This window comes from Pholcus phalangioides, unplaced genomic scaffold, assembly GCF_987345545.1.
Source record: "Pholcus phalangioides strain wild (caught in Gottingen) unplaced genomic scaffold, Ppha-v1.0 ptg000049l_1, whole genome shotgun sequence".
Taxonomy (NCBI): Eukaryota; Metazoa; Arthropoda; class Arachnida; order Araneae; family Pholcidae; genus Pholcus; species Pholcus phalangioides.
Genome location: NW_028301633.1, coordinates 123,882 through 144,735, shown reverse-complemented (window position 1 = coordinate 144,735; position 20,854 = coordinate 123,882).

Below are 20,854 nucleotides of genomic sequence, written 5' to 3'. Positions count from 1 at the left end.
TTAGCTTGAAATTTTTTTTTCTCGAAAATCCACAGTACCCTCCCTTGGAAAAATGACTCCGAAAAATCATGGCATTCGAAACAGATTTTTTCGATTTTTTTCTCACGGGTACGAGTTACGCGGTTGCGGTTGACTTTTTCTTATTCGAAATCAGATTCTCTATAAAATGCACCTAATGGTTTCCTTTTAGCCTGAAATTTTTTTTTTCTCGAAAATCCACAGTACCATCCCTTGGAAAAATGACTCCGAAAAATCATGGCATTCGAAACAGATTTTTTCGATTTCTTTCTCACGGGTACGAGTTACGCGGTTGCGGTTGACTTTATCTTATTCGAAATCAGATTCTCTATAAAATGCACCTAATGGTTTCCTTTTAGCTTGAAATTTTTTTTTCTCGAAAATCCACAGTACCCTCCCTTGGAAAAATGACTCCGAAAAATCATGGCATTCGAAACAGATTTTTTCGATTTTTTTCTGACGAGTTACGCGGTTGCGGTTGACTTTTTCTTATTCGAAATCAGATTCTCTATAAAATGCACCTAATGGTTTCCTTTTAGCTTGAAATTTTTTTTTCTCGAAAATCCACAGTACCCTCCCTTGGAAAAATGACTCCGAAAAATCATGGCATTCGAAACAGATTTTTTCGATTTTTTTCTGACGGGTTACGCGGTTGCGGTTGACTTTTTCTTATTCGAAATCAGATTCTCTATAAAATGCACCTAATGGTTTCCTTTTAGCTTGAAATTTTTTTTTCTCGAAAATCCACAGTACCCTCCCTTGGAAAAATGACTCCGAAAAATCATGGCATTCGAAACAGATTTTTTCGATTTTTTTCTCACGGGTACGAGTTACGCGGTTGCGGTTGACTTTTTCTTATTCGAAATCAGATTCTCTATAAAATGCACCAAATGGTTTCTTTTTAGCTTGAAATTTTTTTTTCTCGAAAATCCACAGTACCCTCCCTTGGAAAAATGACTCCGAAAAATCATGGCATTCGAAACAGATTTTTTTCGATTTTTTTCTCACGGGTACGAGTTACGCGGTTGACTTTTTCTTATTCGAAATCAGATTCTCTATAAAATGCACCTAATGGTTTCCTTTTAGCTTGAAATTTTTTTTTCTCGAAAATCCACAGTACCCTCCCTTGGAAAAATGACTCCGAAAAATCATGGCATTCGAAACAGATTTTTTCGATTTTTTTCTCACGGGTACGAGTTACGCGGTTGCGGTTGACTTTTTCTTATTCGAAATCAGATTCTCTATAAAATGCACCAAATGGTTTCTTTTTAGCTCAAAATTTTTTTTTCTCGAAAATCCACAGTACCCTCCCTTGGAAAAATGACTCCGAAAAATCATGGCATTCGAAACAGATTTTTTCGATTTTTTTCTCACGGGTACGAGTTACGCGGTTGCGGTTGACTTTTTCTTATTCGAAATCAGATTCTCTATAAAATGCACCTAATGGTTTCCTTTTAGCTTGAAATTTTATTTTTTTTTCTCGAAAATCCACAGTACCCTCCCTTGGAAAAATGACTCCGAAAAATCATGGCATTCGAAACAGATTTTTTCGATTTTTTTCTCACGGGTACGAGTTACGCGGTTGCGGTTGACTTTTTCTTATTCGAAATCAGATTCTCTATAAAATGCACCTAATGGTTTCCTTTTAGCTTGAAATTTTTTTTTCTCGAAAATCCACAGTACCCTCCCTTGGAAAAATGACTCCGAAAAATCATGGCATTCGAAACAGATTTTTTCGATTTTTTTCTCACGGGTGCGAGTTACGCGGTTGCGGTTGACTTTTTCTTATTCGAAATCAGATTCTCTATAAAATGCACCAAATGGTTTCTTTTTAGCTTGAAATTTTTTTTTCTCGAAAATCCACAGTACCCTCCCTTGGAAAAATGACTCCGAAAAATCATGGCATTCGAAACAGATTTTTTCGATTTTTTTCTCACGGGTACGAGTTACGCGGTTGCGGTTGACTTTTTCTTATTCGAAATCAGATTCTCTATAAAATGCACCTAATGGTTTCCTTTTAGCTTGAAATTTTATTTTTTTTTCTCGAAAATCCACAGTACCCTCCCTTGGAAAAATGACTCCGAAAAATCATGGCATTCGAAACAGATTTTTTCGATTTTTTTCTCACGGGTACGAGTTACGCGGTTGCGGTTGACTTTTTCTTATTCGAAATCAGATTCTCTATAAAATGCACCTAATGGTTTCCTTTTAGCTCGAAATTTTTTTTTCTCGAAAATCCACAGTACCCTCCCTTGGAAAAATGACTCCGAAAAATCATGGCATTCGAAACAGATTTTTTCGATTTTTTTTCTGACGAGTTACGCGGTTGCGGTTGACTTTTTCTTATTCGAAATCAGATTCTCTATATAATGCACCTAATGGTTTCCTTTTAGCTTGAAATTTTTTTTTCTCGAAAATCCACAGTACCCTCCCTTGGAAAAATGACTCCGAAAAATCATGGCATTCGAAACAGATTTTTTCGATTTTTTTCTCACGGGTGCGAGTTACGCGGTTGCGGTTGACTTTTTCTTATTCGAAATCAGATTCTCTATAAAATGCACCAAATGGTTTCTTTTTAGCTTGAAATTTTTTTTTCTCGAAAATCCACAGTACCCTCCCTTGGAAAAATGACTCCGAAAAATCATGGCATTCGAAACAGATTTTTTCGATTTTTTTCTCACGGGTACGAGTTACGCGGTTGCGGTTGACTTTTTCTTATTCGAAATCAGATTCTCTATAAAATGCACCTAATGGTTTCCTTTTAGCTTGAAATTTTATTTTTTTTTCTCGAAAATCCACAGTACCCTCCCTTGGAAAAATGACTCCGAAAAATCATGGCATTCGAAACAGATTTTTTCGATTTTTTTCTCACGGGTACGAGTTACGCGGTTGCGGTTGACTTTTTCTTATTCGAAATCAGATTCTCTATAAAATGCACCTAATGGTTTCCTTTTAGCTCGAAATTTTTTTTTCTCGAAAATCCACAGTACCCTCCCTTGGAAAAATGACTCCGAAAAATCATGGCATTCGAAACAGATTTTTTCGATTTTTTTTCTGACGAGTTACGCGGTTGCGGTTGACTTTTTCTTATTCGAAATCAGATTCTCTATATAATGCACCTAATGGTTTCCTTTTAGCTTGAAATTTTTTTTTCTCGAAAATCCACAGTACCCTCCCTTGGAAAAATGACTCCGAAAAATCATGGCATTCGAAACAGATTTTTTCGATTTTTTTCTGACGAGTTACGCGGTTGCGGTTGACTTTTTCTTATTCGAAATCAGATTCTCTATAAAATGCACCTAATGGTTTCCTTTTAGCTTGAAATTTTTTTTTCTCGAAAATCCACAGTACCCTCCCTTGGAAAAATGACTCCGAAAAATCATGGCATTCGAAACAGATTTTTTCGATTTTTTTCTGACGGGTTACGCGGTTGCGGTTGACTTTTTCTTATTCGAAATCAGATTCTCTATAAAATGCACCTAATGGTTTCCTTTTAGCTTGAAATTTTTTTTTCTCGAAAATCCACAGTACCCTCCCTTGGAAAAATGACTCCGAAAAATCATGGCATTCGAAACAGATTTTTTCGATTTTTTTCTCACGGGTACGAGTTACGCGGTTGCGGTTGACTTTTTCTTATTCGAAATCAGATTCTCTATAAAATGCACCAAATGGTTTCTTTTTAGCTCAAAATTTTTTTTTCTCGAAAATCCACAGTACCCTCCCTTGGAAAAATGACTCCGAAAAATCATGGCATTCGAAACAGATTTTTTCGATTTTTTTCTCACGGGTACGAGTTACGCGGTTGCGGTTGACTTTTTCTTATTCGAAATCAGATTCTCTATAAAATGCACCTAATGGTTTCCTTTTAGCTTGAAATTTTATTTTTTTTTCTCGAAAATCCACAGTACCCTCCCTTGGAAAAATGACTCCGAAAAATCATGGCATTCGAAACAGATTTTTTCGATTTTTTTCTCACGGGTACGAGTTACGCGGTTGCGGTTGACTTTTTCTTATTCGAAATCAGATTCTCTATAAAATGCACCTAATGGTTTCCTTTTAGCTTGAAATTTTTTTTTCTCGAAAATCCACAGTACGCTCCCTTGGAAAAATGACTCCGAAAAATCATGGCATTCGAAACAGATTTTTTCGATTTTTTTCTGACGAGTTACGCGGTTGCGGTTCACTTTTTCTTATTCGAAATCAGATTCTCTATAAAATGCACCTAATGGTTTCCTTTTAGCTTGAAATTTTTTTTTCTCGAAAATCCACAGTACCCTCCCTTGGAAAAATGACTCCGAAAAATCATGGCATTCGAAACAGATTTTTTCGATTTTTTTCTCACGGGTACGAGTTACGCGGTTGCGGTTGACTTTTTCTTATTCGAAATCAGATTCTCTATAAAATGCACCAAATGGTTTCTTTTTAGCTTGAAATTTTTTTTTCTCGAAAATCCACAGTACCCTCCCTTGGAAAAATGACTCCGAAAAATCATGGCATTCGAAACAGATTTTTTTGGATTTTTTTCTCACGGGTACGAGTTACGCGGTTGACTTTATCTTATTCGAAATCAGATTCTCTATAAAATGCACCTAATGGTTTCCTTTTAGCTTGAAATTTTTTTTTCTCGAAAATCCACAGTACCCTCCCTTAGAAAAATGACTCCGAAAAATCATGGCATTCGAAACAGATTTTTTCGATTTTTTTCTCACGGGTACGAGTTACGCGGTTGCGGTTGACTTTTTCTTATTCGAAATCAGATTCTCTATAAAATGCACCTAATGGTTTCCTTTTAGCTTGAAATTTTTTTTTCTCGAAAATCCACAGTACCCTCCCTTGGAAAAATGACTCCGAAAAATCATGGCATTCGAAACAGATTTTTTCGATTTTTTCTGACGGGTACGAGTTACGCGGTTGACTTTTTCTTATTCGAAATCAGATTCTCTATAAAATGCACCTAATGGTTTCCTTTTAGCTTGAAATTTTTTTTTCTCGAAAATCCACAGTACCCTTCCTTGGAAAAATGACTCCGAAAAATCATGGCATTCGAAACAGATTTTTTCGATTTTTTTCTGACGGGTTACGCGGTTGCGGTTGACTTTTTCTTATTCGAAATCAGATTCTCTATAAAATGCACCTAATGGTTTCCTTTTAGCTTGAAATTTTTTTTTCTCGAAAATCCACAGTACCCTCCCTTGGAAAAATGACTCCGAAAAATCATGGCATTCGAAACAGATTTTTTCGATTTTTTTCTGACGGGTACGAGTTACGCGGTTGACTTTTTCTTATTCGAAATCAGATTCTCTATAAAATGCACCTAATGGTTTCCTTTTAGTTTGAAATTTTTTTTTCTCGAAAATCCACAGTACCCTCCCTTGGAAAAATGACTCCGAAAAATCATGGCATTCGAAACAGATTTTTTCGATTTTTTTCTGACGGGTACGAGTTACGCGGTTGACTTTTTCTTATTCGAAATCAGATTCTCTATAAAATGCACCTAATGGTTTCCTTTTAGCTTGAAATTTTTTTTTCTCGAAAATCCACAGTACCCTCCCTTGGAAAAATGACTCCGAAAAATCATGGCATTCGAAACAGATTTTTTCGATTTTTTTCTGACGGGTACGAGTTACGCGGTTGCGGTTGACTTTTTCTTATTCGAAATCAGATTCTCTATAAAATGCACCAAATGGTTTCTTTTTAGCTTGAAATTTTTTTTTCTCGAAAATCCACAGTACCCTCCCTTGGAAAAATGACTCCGAAAAATCATGGCATTCGAAACAGATTTTTTCGATTTTTTTCTCACGGGTACGAGTTACGCGGTTGCGGTTGACTTTTTCTTATTCGAAATCAGATTCTCTATAAAATGCACCTAATGGTTTCCTTTTAGCTTGAAATTTTTTTTTCTCGAAAATCCACAGTACCCTCCCTTGGAAAAATGACTCCGAAAAATCATGGCATTCGAAACAGATTTTTTCGATTTTTTTCTCACGGGTACGAGTTACGCGGTTGCGGTTGACTTTTTCTTATTCGAAATCAGATTCTCTATAAAATGCACCTAATGGTTTCCTTTTAGCCTGAAATTTTTTTTTTCTCGAAAATCCACAGTACCATCCCTTGGAAAAATGACTCCGAAAAATCATGGCATTCGAAACAGATTTTTTCGATTTTTTTCTGACGAGTTACGCGGTTGCGGTTGACTTTTTCTTATTCGAAATCAGATTCTCTATAAAATGCACCTAATGGTTTCCTTTTAGCTTGAAATTTTTTTTTCTCGAAAATCCACAGTACCCTTCCTTGGAAAAATGACTCCGAAAAATCATGGCATTCGAAACAGATTTTTTCGATTTTTTTCTGAGGAGTTACGCGGTTGCGGTTGACTTTTTCTTATTCGAAATCAGATTCTCTATAAAATGCACCTAATGGTTTCCTTTTAGCTTGAAATTTTTTTTTCTCGAAAATCCACAGTACCCTCCCTTGGAAAAATGACTCCGAAAAATCATGGCATTCGAAACAGATTTTTTCGATTTTTTTCTGACGGGTACGAGTTACGCGGTTGACTTTTTCTTATTCGAAATCAGATTCTCTATAAAATGCACCTAATGGTTTCCTTTTAGCTTGAAATTTTTTTTTCTCGAAAATCCACAGTACCCTCCCTTGGAAAAATGACTCCGAAAAATCATGGCATTCGAAACAGATTTTTTCGATTTTTTTCTCACGGGTACGAGTTACGCGGTTGCGGTTGACTTTTTCTTATTCGAAATCAGATTCTCTATAAAATGCACCTAATGGTTTCCTTTTAGCCTGAAATTTTTTTTTTCTCGAAAATCCACAGTACCATCCCTTGGAAAAATGACTCCGAAAAATCATGGCATTCGAAACAGATTTTTTCGATTTTTTTCTGACGGGTACGAGTTACGCGGTTGCGGTTGACTTTTTCTTATTCGAAATCAGATTCTCTATAAAATGCACCAAATGGTTTCTTTTTAGCTTGAAATTTTTTTTTCTCGAAAATCCACAGTACCCTCCCTTGGAAAAATGACTCCGAAAAATCATGGCATTCGAAACAGATTTTTTCGATTTTTTTCTCACGGGTACGAGTTACGCGGTTGCGGTTGACTTTTTCTTATTCGAAATCAGATTCTCTATAAAATGCACCTAATGGTTTCCTTTTAGCTTGAAATTTTTTTTTCTCGAAAATCCACAGTACCCTCCCTTGGAAAAATGACTCCGAAAAATCATGGCATTCGAAACAGATTTTTTCGATTTTTTTCTCACGGGTACGAGTTACGCGGTTGCGGTTGACTTTTTCTTATTCGAAATCAGATTCTCTATAAAATGCACCTAATGGTTTCCTTTTAGCCTGAAATTTTTTTTTTCTCGAAAATCCACAGTACCATCCCTTGGAAAAATGACTCCGAAAAATCATGGCATTCGAAACAGATTTTTTCGATTTCTTTCTCACGGGTACGAGTTACGCGGTTGCGGTTGACTTTATCTTATTCGAAATCAGATTCTCTATAAAATGCACCTAATGGTTTCCTTTTAGCTTGAAATTTTTTTTTCTCGAAAATCCACAGTACCCTCCCTTGGAAAAATGACTCCGAAAAATCATGGCATTCGAAACAGATTTTTTCGATTTTTTTCTCACGGGTACGAGTTACGCGGTTGCGGTTGACTTTTTCTTATTCGAAATCAGATTCTCTATAAAATGCACCTAATGGTTTCCTTTTTGCTTGAAATTTTTTTTTCTCGAAAATCCACAGTACCCTCCCTTGGAAAAATGACTCCGAAAAATCATGGCATTCGAAACAGATTTTTTCGATTTTTTTCTCACGGGTACGAGTTACGCGGTTGCGGTTGACTTTTTCTTATTCGAAATCAGATTCTCTATAAAATGCACCTAATGGTTTCCTTTTAGCTTGAAATTTTTTTTTCTCGAAAATCCACAGTACCCTTCCTTGGAAAAATGACTCCGAAAAATCATGGCATTCGAAACAGATTTTTTCGATTTTTTTCTGAGGAGTTACGCGGTTGCGGTTGACTTTTTCTTATTCGAAATCAGATTCTCTATAAAATGCACCTAATGGTTTCCTTTTAGCTTGAAATTTTTTTTTCTCGAAAATCCACAGTACCCTCCCTTGGAAAAATGACTCCGAAAAATCATGGCATTCGAAACAGATTTTTTCGATTTTTTTCTGACGGGTACGAGTTACGCGGTTGACTTTTTCTTATTCGAAATCAGATTCTCTATAAAATGCACCTAATGGTTTCCTTTTAGCTTGAAATTTTTTTTTCTCGAAAATCCACAGTACCCTCCCTTGGAAAAATGACTCCGAAAAATCATGGCATTCGAAACAGATTTTTTCGATTTTTTTCTCACGGGTACGAGTTACGCGGTTGCGGTTGACTTTTTCTTATTCGAAATCAGATTCTCTATAAAATGCACCTAATGGTTTCCTTTTAGCCTGAAATTTTTTTTTTCTCGAAAATCCACAGTACCATCCCTTGGAAAAATGACTCCGAAAAATCATGGCATTCGAAACAGATTTTTTCGATTTTTTTCTGACGAGTTACGCGGTTGCGGTTGACTTTTTCTTATTCGAAATCAGATTCTCTATAAAATGCACCTAATGGTTTCCTTTTAGCTTGAAATTTTTTTTTTCTCGAAAATCCACAGTACCATCCCTTGGAAAAATGACTCCGAAAAATCATGGCATTCGAAACAGATTTTTTCGATTTTTTTCTGACGGGTACGAGTTACGCGGTTGACTTTTTCTTATTCGAAATCAGATTCTCTATAAAATGCACCTAATGGTTTCCTTTTTGCTTGAAATTTTTTTTTCTCGAAAATCCACAGTACCCTCCCTTGGAAAAATGACTCCGAAAAATCATGGCATTCGAAACAGATTTTTTCGATTTTTTTCTCACGGGTACGAGTTACGCGGTTGCGGTTGACTTTTTCTTATTCGAAATCAGATTCTCTATAAAATGCACCTAATGGTTTCCTTTTAGCTTGAAATTTTTTTTTCTCGAAAATCCACAGTACCCTTCCTTGGAAAAATGACTCCGAAAAATCATGGCATTCGAAACAGATTTTTTCGATTTTTTTCTGAGGAGTTACGCGGTTGCGGTTGACTTTTTCTTATTCGAAATCAGATTCTCTATAAAATGCACCTAATGGTTTCCTTTTAGCTTGAAATTTTTTTTTCTCGAAAATCCACAGTACCCTCCCTTGGAAAAATGACTCCGAAAAATCATGGCATTCGAAACAGATTTTTTCGATTTTTTTCTGACGGGTACGAGTTACGCGGTTGACTTTTTCTTATTCGAAATCAGATTCTCTATAAAATGCACCTAATGGTTTCCTTTTAGCTTGAAATTTTTTTTTCTCGAAAATCCACAGTACCCTCCCTTGGAAAAATGACTCCGAAAAATCATGGCATTCGAAACAGATTTTTTCGATTTTTTTCTGACGAGTTACGCGGTTGCGGTTGACTTTTTCTTATTCGAAATCAGATTCTCTATAAAATGCACCTAATGGTTTCCTTTTAGCTTGAAATTTTTTTTTTCTCGAAAATCCACAGTACCATCCCTTGGAAAAATGACTCCGAAAAATCATGGCATTCGAAACAGATTTTTTCGATTTCTTTCTCACGGGTACGAGTTACGCGGTTGCGGTTGACTTTATCTTATTCGAAATCAGATTCTCTATAAAATGCACCTAATGGTTTCCTTTTAGCTTGAAATTTTTTTTTCTCGAAAATCCACAGTACCCTCCCTTGGAAAAATGACTCCGAAAAATCATGGCATTCGAAACAGATTTTTTCGATTTTTTTCTCACGGGTACGAGTTACGCGGTTGCGGTTGACTTTTTCTTATTCGAAATCAGATTCTCTATAAAATGCACCTAATGGTTTCCTTTTTGCTTGAAATTTTTTTTTCTCGAAAATCCACAGTACCCTCCCTTGGAAAAATGACTCCGAAAAATCATGGCATTCGAAACAGATTTTTTCGATTTTTTTCTCACGGGTACGAGTTACGCGGTTGCGGTTGACTTTTTCTTATTCGAAATCAGATTCTCTATAAAATGCACCTAATGGTTTCCTTTTAGCTTGAAATTTTTTTTTCTCGAAAATCCACAGTACCCTTCCTTGGAAAAATGACTCCGAAAAATCATGGCATTCGAAACAGATTTTTTCGATTTTTTTCTGAGGAGTTACGCGGTTGCGGTTGACTTTTTCTTATTCGAAATCAGATTCTCTATAAAATGCACCTAATGGTTTCCTTTTAGCTTGAAATTTTTTTTCTCGAAAATCCACAGTACCCTTCCTTGGAAAAATGACTCCGAAAAATCATGGCATTCGAAACAGATTTTTTCGATTTTTTTCTGACGAGTTACGCGGTTGCGGTTGACTTTTTCTTATTCGAAATCAGATTCTCTATAAAATGCACCTAATGGTTTCCTTTTAGCTTGAAATTTTTTTTTCTCGAAAATCCACAGTACCCTCCCTTGGAAAAATGACTCCGAAAAATCATGGCATTCGAAACAGATTTTTTCGATTTTTTTCTCACGGGTACGAGTTACGCGGTTGCGGTTGACTTTTTCTTATTCGAAATCAGATTCTCTATAAAATGCACCTAATGGTTTCCTTTTAGCTTGAAATTTTTTTTTCTCGAAAATCCACAGTACCCTCCCTTGGAAAAATGACTCCGAAAAATCATGGCATTCGAAACAGATTTTTTCGATTTTTTTCTGACGGGTACGAGTTACGCGGTTGACTTTTTCTTATTCGAAATCAGATTCTCTATAAAATGCACCTAATGGTTTCCTTTTAGCTTGAAATTTTTTTTTCTCGAAAATCCACAGTACCCTCCCTTGGAAAAATGACTCCGAAAAATCATGGCATTCGAAACAGATTTTTTCGATTTTTTTCTGACGGGTACGAGTTACGCGGTTGCGGTTGACTTTTTCTTATTCGAAATCAGATTCTCTATAAAATGCACCTAATGGTTTCCTTTTAGCTTGAAATTTTTTTTTCTCGAAAATCCACAGTACCCTCCCTTGGAAAAATGACTCCGAAAAATCATGGCATTCGAAACAGATTTTTTCGATTTTTTTCTCACGGGTACGAGTTACGCGGTTGCGGTTGACTTTTTCTTATTCGAAATCAGATTCTCTATAAAATGCACCTAATGGTTTCCTTTTAGCTTGAAATTTTTTTTTCTCGAAAATCCACAGTACCCTCCCTTGGAAAAATGACTCCGAAAAATCATGGCATTCGAAACAGATTTTTTCGATTTTTTTCTGACGGGTACGAGTTACGCGGTTGCGGTTGACTTTTTCTTATTCGAAATCAGATTCTCTATAAAATGCACCTAATGGTTTCCTTTTAGCTTGAAATTTTTTTTTCTCGAAAATCCACAGTACCCTCCCTTGGAAAAATGACTCCGAAAAATCATGGCATTCGAAACAGATTTTTTCGATTTTTTTCTCACGGGTACGAGTTACGCGGTTGCGGTTGACTTTTTCTTATTCGAAATCAGATTCTCTATAAAATGCACCTAATGGTTTCCTTTTAGCTTGAAATTTTTTTTCTCGAAAATCCACAGTACCCTTCCTTGGAAAAATGACTCCGAAAAATCATGGCATTCGAAACAGATTTTTTCGATTTTTTTCTGACGAGTTACGCGGTTGCGGTTGACTTTTTCTTATTCGAAATCAGATTCTCTATAAAATGCACCTAATGGTTTCCTTTTAGCTTGAAATTTTTTTTTCTCGAAAATCCACAGTACCCTCCCTTGGAAAAATGACTCCGAAAAATCATGGCATTCGAAACAGATTTTTTCGATTTTTTTCTCACGGGTACGAGTTACGCGGTTGCGGTTGACTTTTTCTTATTCGAAATCAGATTCTCTATAAAATGCACCTAATGGTTTCCTTTTAGCTTGAAATTTTTTTTTCTCGAAAATCCACAGTACCCTCCCTTGGAAAAATGACTCCGAAAAATCATGGCATTCGAAACAGATTTTTTCGATTTTTTTCTGACGGGTACGAGTTACGCGGTTGACTTTTTCTTATTCGAAATCAGATTCTCTATAAAATGCACCTAATGGTTTCCTTTTAGCTTGAAATTTTTTTTTCTCGAAAATCCACAGTACCCTCCCTTGGAAAAATGACTCCGAAAAATCATGGCATTCGAAACAGATTTTTTCGATTTTTTTCTGACGGGTACGAGTTACGCGGTTGCGGTTGACTTTTTCTTATTCGAAATCAGATTCTCTATAAAATGCACCTAATGGTTTCCTTTTAGCTTGAAATTTTTTTTTCTCGAAAATCCACAGTACCCTCCCTTGGAAAAATGACTCCGAAAAATCATGGCATTCGAAACAGATTTTTTCGATTTTTTTCTCACGGGTACGAGTTACGCGGTTGCGGTTGACTTTTTCTTATTCGAAATCAGATTCTCTATAAAATGCACCTAATGGTTTCCTTTTAGCTTGAAATTTTTTTTCTCGAAAATCCACAGTACCCTTCCTTGGAAAAATGACTCCGAAAAATCATGGCATTCGAAACAGATTTTTTCGATTTTTTTCTGACGAGTTACGCGGTTGCGGTTGACTTTTTCTTATTCGAAATCAGATTCTCTATAAAATGCACCTAATGGTTTCCTTTTAGCTTGAAATTTTTTTTTCTCGAAAATCCACAGTACCCTCCCTTGGAAAAATGACTCCGAAAAATCATGGCATTCGAAACAGATTTTTTCGATTTTTTTCTCACGGGTACGAGTTACGCGGTTGCGGTTGACTTTTTCTTATTCGAAATCAGATTCTCTATAAAATGCACCTAATGGTTTCCTTTTTGCTTGAAATTTTTTTTCTCGAAAATCCACAGTACCCTCCCTTGGAAAAATGACTCCGAAAAATCATGGCATTCGAAACAGATTTTTTCGATTTTTTTCTGACGGGTACGAGTTACGCGGTTGACTTTTTCTTATTCGAAATCAGATTCTCTATAAAATGCACCTAATGGTTTCCTTTTAGCTTGAAATTTTTTTTTCTCGAAAATCCACAGTACCCTCCCTTGGAAAAATGACTCCGAAAAATCATGGCATTCGAAACAGATTTTTTCGATTTTTTTCTGACGGGTACGAGTTACGCGGTTGCGGTTGACTTTTTCTTATTCGAAATCAGATTCTCTATAAAATGCACCTAATGGTTTCCTTTTAGCTTGAAATTTTTTTTTCTCGAAAATCCACAGTACCCTCCCTTGGAAAAATGACTCCGAAAAATCATGGCATTCGAAACAGATTTTTTCGATTTTTTTCTCACGGGTACGAGTTACGCGGTTGCGGTTGACTTTTTCTTATTCGAAATCAGATTCTCTATAAAATGCACCTAATGGTTTCCTTTTAGCTTGTAATTTTTTTTTCTCGAAAATCCACAGTACCCTCCCTTGGAAAAATGACTCCAAAAAATCATGGCATTCGAAACAGATTTTTTCGATTTTTTTCTGACGGGTACGAGTTACGCGGTTGCGGTTGACTTTTTCTTATTCGAAATCAGATTCTCTATAAAATGCACCTAATGGTTTCCTTTTAGCTTGAAATTTTTTTTTCTCGAAAATCCACAGTACCCTCCCTTGGAAAAATGACTCCGAAAAATCATGGCATTCGAAACAGATTTTTTCGATTTTTTTCTGACGGGTACGAGTTACGCGGTTGACTTTTTCTTATTCGAAATCAGATTCTCTATAAAATGCACCTAATGGTTTCCTTTTAGCTTGAATTTTTTTTTTCTCGAAAATCCACAGTACCCTCCCTTGGAAAAATGACTCCGAAAAATCATGGCATTCGAAACAGATTTTTTCGATTTTTTTCTCACTTGTACGAGTTACGCGGTTGCGGTTGACTTTTTCTTATTCGAAATCAGATTCTCTATAAAATGCACCTAATGGTTTCCTTTTAGCTTGAAATTTTTTTTTCTCGAAAATCCACAGTACCCTCCCTTGGAAAAATGACTCCGAAAAATCATGGCATTCGAAACAGATTTTTTCGATTTTTTTCTCACGGGTACGAGTTACGCGGTTGCGGTCGACTTTTTCTCATTCGAAATCAGATTCTCTATAAAATGCACCTAATGGTTTCCTTTTAGCTTGAAATTTTTTTTTCTCGAAAATCCACAGTACCCTCCCTTGGAAAAATGACTCCGAAAAATCATGGCATTCGAAACAGATTTTTTCGATTTTTTTCTCACGGGTACGAGTTACGCGGTTGCGGTTGACTTTTTCTTATTCGAAATCAGATTCTCTATAAAATGCACCTAATGGTTTCCTTTTAGCTTGAAATTTTTTTTTCTCGAAAATCCACAGTACCCTCCCTTGGAAAAATGACTCCGAAAAATCATGGCATTCGAAACAGATTTTTTCGATTTTTTTCTCACGGGTACGAGTTACGCGGTTGCGGTTGACTTTTTCTTATTCGAAATCAGATTCTCTATAAAATGCACCTAATGGTTTCCTTTTAGCTTGAAATTTTTTTTTCTCGAAAATCCACAGTACCCTCCCTTGGAAAAATGACTCCGAAAAATCATGGCATTCGAAACAGATTTTTTCGATTTTTTTCTGACGGGTACGAGTTACGCGGTTGACTTTTTCTTATTCGAAATCAGATTCTCTATAAAATGCACCTAATGGTTTCCTTTTAGCTTGAAATTTTTTTTTCTCGAAAATCCACAGTACCCTCCCTTGGAAAAATGACTCCGAAAAATCATGGCATTCGTATTGTAAAATTTGCTTCTTCAGTAAGCTGGTGCTTTCACGTGTCCCTTTCCATAGCACTCTGATGAAGTGGGACGACATAAACAAAATATGTTGTGAAGAGAAGGGAAGGGGGGATTGGCCGCCAAAAGCAGCAGGGGGGCAGAGCCCCCCCTAGTATTAAGATATTCTTATACAGAGTGCATGTCATTTTACTTGCGAACCAGTAAATCCAGACTCGTAAATACAGCAAAATAACAGGTGCTTGAGTTTAAAAAAATCTCATCTCTGTTGCACTTTCAATTGTCTATTGTGTGCCAATACTACAGCTGTTTTATCAGACTTCTTAAAACTGGCTATTCTTCTAGTACCCACAGTAGGTACAACAGATAAGTGTGCACAAAATGACCATGGTGCAACAAAAATAAATCCAAAATGAAAGAGCGAGAGAACTAGTGAACGCTTTTTCTCAGAAAAGGAACCTGTCAAATAAATGCCGAGGCAAGTTGGCAAACCCTTTTTTTTTGTCAAAATGGTTGATGCAAAGATGGAATGTCCTGTTTTTTCTCCTTTATTGTGCTGTTACTAATAGTTTTCTTTGTAAAGATTCGCGATCCCCAAAAAAAGTTGAGGAATGTAAACTTCCAGGAAAAGGTGCAGAAATCTCTCTTGTGATAAGATTATCCGCCTTAGGCGGTGATAAACTTGGAAGTCTGGGGGGCACGGTCAGTATTGCTGTGGGAGCAAGGTGATATACACATATACATTAGACTAGTCGACTTAACCTTTGGCGTTGGTGGGGGGGGGGGGCAGTGCACCCCATGCCACCTCCCCGTATCTCCGCCCATGTGATCTGCTACTTTTTGAATTCAAATTCAGTCATTTCCTTGGATTCCATGCCATTTTTCACAAAAATAAAAAATACCAAACTATTACTCGATTCTCGAGTAAAATGACTTCCCCTCATTCAGTTTTTCGCTTGATATAATCAGATAACTTAATTTTTTTTTAAATAAAGTATTCCAACATCGACTATTGTTCATTTTGAGGCATATTTCTGGAAATTTTTAAATGCATATTTTTGCACTATAAATGAGTTTTCTTTTTTTAGTATATTTTTCCTTTCCGACTTATTTCTGAATTCCGAAATGGACGATTTTTTCTTTTCCTCCTGGGTGTATTTCCTCTTTAGGGAAATTTCCCCACTTTAATTACATATATAAATAAATAAATATATTTTAATTATACATATATTTTTCAATACTCCCCCCCCCCTCTACATATTCTGAGCCTTTAGGGCAGGCATATTAACGAATTTTTAAGGCACATATTTTTATATTTTATGCATATTTCGGCATTATAATATGAGTATTTTTGCTTCTTTTTTTGATCTGTTGGAACATTCCAATTCATTTTTTATCTCTTTCAAATGCATATGATTTTTTTTTCAATTTTGCGTGCATTTTTCATTTTTGATGCCATAATTCGGGATTATTCAACGATGGTTTCAATTTTTCGCATATAAATATCCTTCCCAAAAAAGTTAGAACACCCAGAAATTTACGAGAGCAGTTCATGAAATATTCAAGTTGGAAAGCACAGTTCAAGGTTGTAGCGTAAGTACAGTTGTAATTTGCATTTTCCTTTTCTATCATGATCATATCATGAGCTTTCATATCTTGAGCATATCGGTGGCAGAAAGTTTTCATAAAGTAGATTAAATGCATCGTAAAATACCAAATTAATTTTTTCCTCTTTGTTTCAAAAAATTGGAACACTCCGAATGCTGTTTGAGAAAATTAGAACATTTGGCTTAAAACCTATTACTGTATTACATGAATTTTTTCATGCAAATTTACATCAACTTGATCGAATAAGTGTTTCATGTCTTTCCTCGTTATGTATGCAAACCTACAACCATTCAATGTTCGCAATATGGGTAGAAAAACGGGAAATTTCTGAAAAACGCTGAAAATTATGAATGTATTTGTTAGGACTGTGGGGGGGGGGGGACGCGTGCTGATATCATACGAATACATTGTACTGTGGCCATCTTTGGTCTTGGCCATGGATTTTATGCATCAAGACATTCAATTTATGAGTGTCCGGCACAGACCCAAATCTGGCCTCAGCTATAAATCCCATCTTCGCTATCGGCTCCCCGATAGCGGTTTGCAATTGATCAGTTTTTATTAATTTATTTATTTTAGCTCGAGTTGATAAGACTAGTATCAGGTACAATCATCAGATATCACGAAACCATCGAAATATCGATGAGGTTTGATACACATTGGCGAATTCTTGATACTATCTGAGTTTTTCATCTTCAAACGAAGTCTTCAGTGGAAACAAAAAATAGAGGCCAATGGATTAGAAGACATCTCTGGATGGAGGTGTGAACGTCAGGCTCTCTACCTTTTGATTCTAGAAGTTGAAGACGTATGGTATGGAGAAAGAAATTGCATTTTCTATCGTGATTTTGACTCTTTCTAAGCTATTATTTAATTGCTGCAGCAAGTCACAAAGGTGGAAAGATGAAAATGTAAATTACAACCATACCTTTAATTTGAGCTTTCCAACTTGAGCTCTTTATGAACTGCTCTTGTAAATTTCTAGGGTGTTCTAATTTTTTGAAAAAGATCGGGTGTTTTTATTTCATGGTATATTTTGACATTTTTAAAAATGCAGATTCAACTTTATTTTTAGTGCATGTTTTAGCGTCTAATCCGGGCTCTAGTTACAACTTTCTTTCACGTTTTGAATTCCAGAGACTTTACTTCTAGTATTTGTGTATTTAAACATTTTCTCAGTATGTTACTTGTTTCCATGTATTTTTTTTTTTTTTTTTTTGTAACATGATTTAATGCACCAAATTTATATATTTCAGTGAGAATTCTTTTATTATAATCCGATGCAAATGACTGTATATCTAATATGCGTATTCAATCTCACTAAACCTACGCTCATTTTTGAAATTAACTCCACGATCATAAGATATCATGAAAAAAAGAAATGAATATTCAAAAGGAATGTGAGTAAAGTATTGAGAAGCAGTTTTATACCCGAAAGTTTTGATAAATTAATAATTTAATGATGTTCCAAGGTTGGGAAGTAGCTGTAGTTTTGCTCGAATAGATTTGTATCAACTGATAAATATCAGTTGTTACAATGCCTTGCCTCGAATAGTAGTAATTCCAACAACACCGATTTAATCCACGCACATTATTTACGAAAAAGCTTAGCGATTTTCAAAAAAAAATTTACATTTTAGGTGAACCTCAAAATCGCGAGAACATACTGCAACACTTGCAAATTTAAAAAATACAATTAAAATATTAAGGGGCATATATATAGAATGCTTCTCGAGATTCAGAATACTTAGAGTGTTCAACTTGAACATATTGGGACATTTTTAAATACCTAGTGGATGGGTTAGTAATTTCTTCTTAGTACGTTCTGACATTTCATTACTAAGTTAATCATATCAATATTTCACAAGTGAAAGCAAGTAAATTTTATTGCCTGTTAAAGCTAATCTATATTGATAGAGTTATTTACCATAGAATGCTGAGCATCTATAAACACGCTACAATAATTTCGTTTAAAATTTTGCGTATATCCCGCCTTTATGTGTTTTTTATTTAGTTCGGAAAATAGAAAAACTTTGGAGAATGAAAGGAGAAAGTACATTTCTGGGAAGAAAGGGTCAATCACCGGGCGTTACCAGCCTGTCACTTCGGTTCAGCCCCCTCTCAACGGTTTATCATACATGCCAATTACCCATTGTCACATATTGGGGGGAAAGCATTCTAGAATCACGTGACCCTGTGGTCATTTTGAAAAGATTGTAAAAATAAGTAGCTTTTTTGAAGAGGTTTTGTGTTCAACCCTGAGCCGTCGATAGGGTTAACATTAAAAACAATGAAATTTCTGAAAAATCATTTAAACTTCTAATAATTAACTAAAATAAAATGTTTATTAATGTAATTAACACTATTCCCATACTAAATAATCACTAAATATTTCTTACATTTTAACAAAAACCAACTTTTGTAATTTAATTATTTTTTGCTTAACTCAATGGATTACTGTGTGGTGTGGTGTGACAATGGTGTGTTTGAAAATTCTTTTAATGTTATTATTAATCATATAATATATAAAGGTTTTTCTCCAGTTACTTTCAGTACACTTAATTAGGAAGCTATTTTGCAAAAAGTAATAAAAATTAGGTGAATATAATGTATTTAATGAAGCATAAATAATGCAGATTAATTAGCAATGATTTACAATATACAGGGTGATTATAACTAAGGTTCTGATTTCAAAAAAAGAACGATTGTCAAAATGACTTGAAAATTGACATGAATATTCCTGAAAAAATTCAATTTTATTTGGTAAAGGAAAAAAAAAATACTTAAAAATGTAAAATTAATGACATCATCCAACATGTGGGAAATTTGCTCGCAGAATGGAAACGATAGTCAGTCATGGCAAAATAATACCTTAATTATAGCATTGCACGATTTCATAATTCATGGAAACATCACAGAAACAAAGTAATTGAACAAATAACTACAACTTACTTAAGAAATGTTAAATATGTTGTTCACCGCGTTCTGGTTATGAGGTTGAAAGAAAAATTCTTGTTCAACAACAGAATCGGAGTATGCCATGGTCATGATGTGGATGTGCTTGCAATTCAGCTTTATTAAACCAAACGCCCCCCCCCCCCCCCCGGTTAATATTCCTGAGGAACTTCTAACATATAGGGAATGTGCAGGAGATTGCAATTCACCAAAGTTTGCAATCTGATTGAGGTACCCCACAGCCAGAAGTTGCAAGGGTTAAGGTGCATCCTGTCAAAATGGATCTTTAGCAGCTGCTTTGCTGGTATTGCAATGTGCATCTTGATAGAAGTTCTATCCACACACTGAAGCTGTGGAAGTGCCGAAATGATGTGGTTGCACAAAATGGATTATACTGCTGGCCAAGTACAGCATCATCTACTTGCACTTTTTCCCTTTTGCAAAAGAAGCTTCCATTGCTTCAAGAGTATCCATGCCAATTTTCAAGTCTTTCTGATCAGTACTTATTGTATAGTTTTGGAATCAAAACTTCAATTATAATCACCCTGTATATAGCTGATTATTTTTCAGAAATCTGTTACTACTATACAGTAGAACCTTGATTAACTGGGCTTAACACAGTAAGGTATAAAAAAACAACTATTGAATATTAAGACTGGGAGATATACAGTAGGAGAAGTGTTCCTTCTTATGGAAAAAAAAATGAAAATGTATGTGAGGTATTGTAACTACTAGTACACTAGTCTTTGTCCTTTAAGGACAGCTGGTGTCTTTATTGGATTATAGGACCGCCTGCCCCTAGTATGATGGTGTCACTATTGTAGCTGCTTCTTTGTGAAGGGAAAAAGAAACCATGTGAGATAATACACCACTACATTTAGATGTGTGATGCAATCCTTATTCATGCATTTGCTAAAGATAGAGCATCAGAATGTAGCCAAAGGTTAGAAAATGTTGTAAGAATGAGAAATTTTGGCTTCTGTATATAACTTTAAATAACTGAGATACTTCATATAAAAAATATATATATATTCAGGCCACTTTTATGAGACATTTTGTCATTTAAAGATATACCATCAGAATGTACCCCGAGGATATAAAATGTGCTAAAAATGAAACATTTTGGCTAATAATGAACCAATATAATATTTTTCAAGGAAAAAAATGATATTTAAGCAACTTTTATTTGATTTTTTGAAAAAAAACCACTTGGTTAAAACCAACATAGTTTAATTCGTTTAAACCAACGTGGTTTAAACCAAACCACCCTGCCACATACCCAAATAAATGTTTTGTGAATTTTTTTACTTCTACCTGTCTGCCTAAATAAGCTTTGCCTAATAAGCCTAAATAAGCTAATCTTACATCAAATACCTTTTAAACAAACCAACCACGACCATGGTCTAGACAAAGAAACTGTAGTGGCAAACGACAGGTGGAAAATTATTACAAATAAACTCTTGCATGAAAATATTTATTAGGTTCGAATGTAAGTTAG